Genomic DNA, 6,875 nt, shown 5'->3' with positions numbered 1-6,875 from the left:
CTTGCTTCCACATCTCTCTGTGTCAGTACAACAGCATCACTGCTGCTGTCCCTGCTACCACAGTAATAGACAGCCTCGTCCTCGGCTTGGACCCCACTGATGGTTAACGTGGCCGTGGAGCCAGACGTGGATCCAGAGAATCGCGAAGGGATGTCCGAGGGTCTGCTGTTGCCGTAGTAGATCACAGTGACAGGAGCACTGCCAGGTGCCTTCTGCTGGTACCAGCCAGCATAAGCATAGCTGCTGTAAAGCCCAGAGCAGGTGATCTTGACAGTTTCTCCCACGTTCGCCGACACCGAGGACGGCTGCTGAGTCAGCGCTGCCTGGACCAGGGATCCTGGAGAGGGAGAGGAGAGAGGGGAGAAGATGGGGGTGAGCCAGTGCCCCACCAGCACAGCCCTCACTGGGGATGGGGAATGCCACAGTCAGAGGAGAACAGACCCGGACACAGTCACAGGCACAGTTGGCGAGCAGAGCCCACCACAATGCATCCCAGCACAGAGGCAGCTCTGGCAGCAGCAGGAGGACATGGTCATCAGTAGCAAGAGGCAGTGGGATGGCAGACAAGGCCACACTGTGAACTTTGTAGGGACGAGGACAATGGTCCCCAGCCATGGAGTCACTTCCAGTGCTCTGGGACACGAAAGGGAGGACAGTCACAGCCATGGTCATGCAGAAAGCACAGGAACCTGCCTGAGCCCTCAGTGCTGAGTTCTGTGTCTCACTTCCCCATTACCCAGTGCCCTTATCACTCCAGTCACCACTGCTGCTGTCAGTGCCACCACAGTAATAGACAGCCTCGTCCTCGGCTTGGACCCCACTGATGGTTAATGTGCCCGTGGAGCCAAATGCAGAACCAGAGAATCGTGAAGGGATGCCCGAGGGTCTGTTGGTGTTACTATAGATCACAGTGACAGGGGCAGTGCCAGGTACCTTCTGCTGGTACCAGCCAAGAGCACTGCTGCTGCTAAGCCCAGAGCAGGTGATCTTGACGGTTTCTCCCACGTTCGCTGACACCGAGGACGGCTGCTGAGTCAGCGCTGCCTGGACCAGGGAACCTGGAGAGGGAGAGGAGAGAGGGGAGAAGACGGGGGTCAGCCAGGGCCCCACCAGCACAGCCCTCCCCGCGCAGTGGAGCAGATCCCAGCCCAACTCATCCCAGCACAGAGGCAGCTCTGGCAGCAGTGGGAGGACATGGTCATCAGTAGCAAGAGGCAGTCGGGTGACAGACAAGGCCACACCATGAATTTTGTCGAGGCAGGGACAATGGTCCCCAGCCGCAGAGTCACCACCAGTGCTCTGGGAGAGGAAAGGGAGGATATTCACAGCCATGGCTGTGCGGAGGTGACAGGAACCTGCCCCAGCCCCACATCCACAACTCTGCTTGGCTGTGAGGGAGAAGGGCAGAAAACCTCCATTTTTAACTCCTCTGCACCTCACTTGCAAATCTCCCTGGCACTCCCTATCCCGGTTTCTGGCAGCTCTCCTCACAGGGCCCCAGCACTCTGGCCTTGGCCTCTGTGTGTCTTGCTCTGGCTCCATGCGTGGCATTGGGACCTTATGGAACAGGGGCCCCGTGCCCGTCTCACTGCCCAGGGAGGGCTGTACTCCTGCGGTGCTGGAGGAACGGAGAGCAGAGCCCAGCACAGCACTCTGCCCATGCTGTCCCTCACTGCTAGCACGGCTTACATCAACTCCAGAGAGCTCTCCAGCCCCTGCCACAACCTTCACGGCTTCTGCATGGGACCCTGCCCAAGGCACCCCATGCTCACAGGGGAAAGCAGCTCACGCAGACACAGGGCCTGTAGGCACAGTAGCTGTCACCAGGGAAGGGTGCGCATCAGCCCTGAACTGGCAGGCAGCCCAGGGACCAGAGCGGGATGCCCTGAGATGGTGGCAGGGCTTCTCCCAGCTTCTCTGGGCCACAGGACAAGACATTTTGCAGGCAGGAGCAACCAGCCACAGCGCAGCTCTGCACTGCCAGGAGCTGTGCCACTTCCACATCCTCCAGCACCACTGCCAGGATCGCTGCCACCCTCGCACAGCGGACAGCAACAGTCAGCCCAGAGCACCCAAACACCCTTTGGGGCACCGGGATGCTGATCAGCACTGCCGCCCTGGGCACCACAGGAACAGAGCGCCTCGTCCTCGCCTTGGAGCCTGGTGATGGTTAATGTGGTTGCGTAGCTGGACCAGGATTCAGAGAATCGCGATGGGATATCTGACAGTTTTTGGTTGTTGTTGTAGATCACAGTGACAGGGGCACTGCCAGGTGTCTTCTGCTGGTACCGGCCATAAGCACTGTTGGTGCTCCTGGAGCAGATCTGGGTGGTTTGCCCCAGGGACATGGACACAGGGACGGCTGAGCCAGACCCATGTGAGAGCGAGGGGCTGAGGCAGAAGGTCTCCCTGCCCAGCTGCAGTGCCTCAGGTTCCCCTGCGTTGGCAAACAGCCACGCACACAGCCCCGCACACCGGGGGCGGCTGCAATGCCGCAGGGCCCTGGGCCAGACTCAGCCTGGGCGAGCAGAAACGTGGCAAAGCTTTTCCAAGGCAGCTCTGCTGACTCCAGCTCCTAACACTGTCCCAGGCTCCCCTGGCCCTCACGTGGATATTGGGCAGTGGGAACGAGCCCAGCCAGGGGCCCTCAAGCACCAGGGCCCCAACACTGGGGACATAGTCACAGCCCTGAGACACAGGGGACATGGGGAAGGGCACTGGCAGGGAAAAGGGAAAACCCCAAAACTGGCAAGAGGGCCCTGCCTGGCTGAGGGGACGCAGGAGATAAAAATGATCTCTTTGACACTCAAGGCATCGCTTGCCTGTGGCACGGTGTCACCCTGAGACCAGCACTGCTGCTGTCGTAGGCACCACAGTAATAGACAGCCTCGTCCTCGGCTTGGACCCCAGTGATGGTTAACGTGGCTGTGGTGCCGGAGCTGGATCCAGAGAATCGCGATGGGATGTCCGAGGGTCTCCTGTTGCCGCTGTAGATCACAGTGACAGGGGCACTGCCAGGTTTCTTCTGCTGGAACCAGCCAGCATAAGCACTGTAGCCACTGCTGCTGCTAATCCCAGAGCAGGTGATCTTGACGGTTTCTCCCGGTTTCACCGACAGCGAGGACGGCTCCTGGGTCACTGCTGCCTGGACCAGGGAACCTGGAGAGGGAGAGGAGAGAGGGGAGAAGATGGGGGTGAGCCAGGGCCCCACCAGCACAGCCCTCCCCGCACAGCGGGACGGGGCCCCTGTGCCCAAAGGCCCCGGCCGGGCGCAGCGAGTCTGGCCAGGGCACCTGAGCCGTGGGCGAGCACCGCGAGGAGGAGAGGGGCCCAGGCCACGGCACGATCCCACCAGCTCCGTGTCTCCACGTGGAAATGGGGCTGTGCCCTGGACCCAGCTCCCTCTTAAGCCCCCACCTGCCCGGGGCACGGCCCCTCCGTGGGAATGGGGCCCCCAATGTTCACTGGCAGCTCCTGTCCCAGCGCTCCCCCTGCCCACTGCAGCCACCTCTCGGGCCCACCAAAGGCACCAAGATCACGCTGGGCTGCCTGCTCCCTGGGCCTCTCAGCTGGGAAAACTGGGTCCTGCTTCACAACAGGGCACCACAGCCACGTTTCTCTCTGGAGCCACAGGACTCTGAGCAGCTGCATTGAGGTGTCCGGGCAAATGCTCCTCAACTCTGCTTCTGTTAAGCACAACCTTAGCCACGACACGTGCCAAGTGATGGCAGAAACACCCCGGCATCACCCGCCCCTAGACCACCCCTCTGCGGCAGCACAGCTCCTCCAGCCACGCTCTCCTTCCCCTCCCGCCCGGGCGCTTCTCCGGGGGGCTCCGCACCCGCGGCCGGCCCAGCACAAGCCCGCAGCGCACCCCCACCGCAGGCTGGTGCTCCGAGACCACCCGGGCCAGGATCCCTCCGGCAGCACAGGCGCTCCCGCTTCTCTACAGCACCGCGGGCACGAGGAGCAGCGCCCCGGCCTCTGCCTCTGGAGCATGAGGGCAAACGCCCAGCCCCACACACCTGCACAGAGCTCTCCATACCACCCTTCCCAGACCTGCCGCTGCCTTTCCGTGCTGCTCCTAAGCAGGAGGTGGCATGGGTCTGCCAAAGCACTTTGAGTCCTTGGGCATGTCTGACAGATCCCAAAACGCTTCAGGGCTGCATCTCAGGAAGCAAACAGCAGCCTCCTTTCAGACCTCGGAGCCCCCTCACACCAAATGCCAGCCCACCTTCACCTTTTAGCAGCATAATGAACAGGGCCCAGACACATGAACAGAGGCGTTTATTATTCTGTGCTCCTTTCACCAAAGAGGTTCAATGCCAAGCTACCACCGCCCTCTGTGACTCCCTCAGGCCAGGAACAGCAGCAGCTCCTGCTTAGACACAGGACATTTCCCACAGGCCTCTTTCTCTTAATCAGCAGCTTCTTCTGCTTCAGCTTCTCCTTTGGAACCAAGACGAACGTGGGGGACTTTGTTGGCTGGGTTTTCTTCTCTTTGTTTTCTTGGGTTTGTTTTTTCAAAAGCTCACAAGCAGTAGTGTCGCGGCTGCTTTCCAGTCCCACACGCCGCAGCAGCAGCTCCCCCGCGTGGCCTGCCTCCACTCCGGCTTAGCGGGAAAGAGAAGGGCTGGAAGGCGGTGGGAAGTCAACAAGCGGGTTTGAACATGATTCCGTGCTTCTTGAACTCAATTCTTTCTACTTTCACATCATCCTCAACTAGCTGGTATACATAAGTCACAACTGTGGAAGCCTGGATATCCATCAGTACAAATGAAGGGATGACGTCCCTGGAAAGAAAACATACTTTGTCAGTCTTCCCGACGAGCTTACACTTCTTGCTATTCACGTACCTTATGCTTAGGTATTCTAACACACCTGGTTGCCAAGGGCTGCAGGGATCTGGGAAGCACTGCCGTTTGCAGGCACTGACAGCAGCGTCTCAGGCAGAGTCGCGCTTAGCCTGGAACAGCCCTCGAGGCTACTAAACAGCCTAAGCCACGTCAGGCTCAGACATTTAAGCTGGCAGTGTCTGATTTCCTACAAAATAGTAGCACGCAGCTTCTGGGAAGACACCAGGAGGCAAAAATGACTTCAAGAAGCTGCTGCAAGTCACCCCTCTGCGGGCCCAGGAAGCAGCCCCAGACACAGCAGTGCCAGGCTGTCGTGCCCAACACGTGCGCTCAGTAAAAGCCTGGTAGTGGGGGAGCCCCGCTGTGTTCCCCAGGAAGGGAGAGAGCTGGCCCTCTGGTGCGAAGGCTACCCAACAGTGAATAAACGCACAGCAGCAGCGCCAACATCACATTCTGAGGGCAGGAGCAACCAGCCACAGCGCAGCTCTGCACTGCCAGGAGCTGTGCCACTTCCACATCCTCCAGCACCACTGCCAGGATCGCTGCCACCCTCGCACAGCGGACAGCAACAGTCAGCCCAGAGCACCCAAACACCCTTTGGGGCACCGGGATGCTGATCAGCACTGCCGCCCTGGGCACCACAGGAACAGAGCGCCTCGTCCTCGCCTTGGAGCCCCACTGATGGTTAACATGCCCATGGAGCTGGACATGGATCCGGAAAATCGCGATGGGATATCCGAGGGTCTGTTGTTGTAGCCATAGATCACAGTGACAGGGGCACTGCCAGGTGCCTTCTGCTGGTACCAGCCACCATAAGCACAGCTGCTTCTACCCCCAGAGCAGGTGATCGGGACCGTTTGTCCCAGGTTACCAACACCAAGGCAGTGAGACGGGGATGGGACCCTCTCCCCAAAGGCCATGATGCCACAGAGGGACCCAGAGGCCTGCACACAGAGTGCAAGGCCAGAGTGTGGGGGTCCTGCAAGGACAAGTGGCAGCAGCAAGAGGAAGGGGAAGGGCAGAGTCAGTGACCAGCATTGCTGCTGTCGTAGGCACCACAGTAATAGACAGACTCGTTTCTGGCTTGGACCCCAGTGATGGTTAACGTAGCCGTGGTGCCAGACTTGGATCCAGAGAATCGTGAAGGGATGCCCGAGGGTCTCCTGTCGCTGTTGTAGATCACAGTGCCAGGGGCAGTGCCAGGTATCTTCTGCTGGAACCAGCCATAGCCGTTGTTAACCCTGGAGCAGTAGATCCAGGTGTTTACTGCTGGGGACGCGTACGTCTGAGTAAGCCCTGCCTAGAGACCAGAGAGGGAGAGGAGAGAGGGGAGAAGATGGAGGTCCACAAGTGCCCCAGGAGCATGGCCCTGCCCGGGCAGCAGGACAGTGACAGGACTCCTCTGCATGCAAGCACACAGATGCAACACCCTGGGTGCAGCCCCAAGCCCAGGCCCTCCCTGAGGGGTGGCTGCAGCCAAAGCCTGGACCCTCTCCCTGCCCACTGCCCCTCGGGGCACACGTCAGGCCTGTCACTCAGAGTGGGCAGCCCAGGGGCATGGCCTGCCGTGGGCACCCAGCATTTGCGGCAGTCTGGAGACAGCCCTGCCCATGCCCCAGATGGGGCCACGTCCAGGCCAGCGGCCAGGACTGCAGGGCACAGGGTCCCCGGTGGCTGAGAAGCTGCATGGGGAGGTGATGTGTGACAGAGGGAATGGAATGGGAGCATCTCCGGCACAGCATGGGCTGGTGAGAGGCACTGCTATGGCCACCAGACACAGGGGACTGCCTGGGCAGGGGGCATGAGCTCCACTAGGGCCTTTTCAAGACCAAATGTGCCCCAAGGAACACCCTCTCCCCACACACCTCCCGGCCCCATGGCAGCACAAAGCGCCCAGGGCATGTAGACTCTGTCTCTTGGGCTCCTCTGCTCCCCTTGGCATGAGTCAGGAACATCCCCAAATGCAGCCCAGGCCCAGAGTGCTCGCTGGGGAATGGAAAGGGGGGACATAGTGCCCAG

This window comes from Pelecanus crispus, chromosome 11, assembly GCF_030463565.1.
Source record: "Pelecanus crispus isolate bPelCri1 chromosome 11, bPelCri1.pri, whole genome shotgun sequence".
Classification (NCBI taxonomy): domain Eukaryota; kingdom Metazoa; phylum Chordata; class Aves; order Pelecaniformes; family Pelecanidae; genus Pelecanus; species Pelecanus crispus.
Note: the sequence above shows the minus strand (reverse complement) of the source record.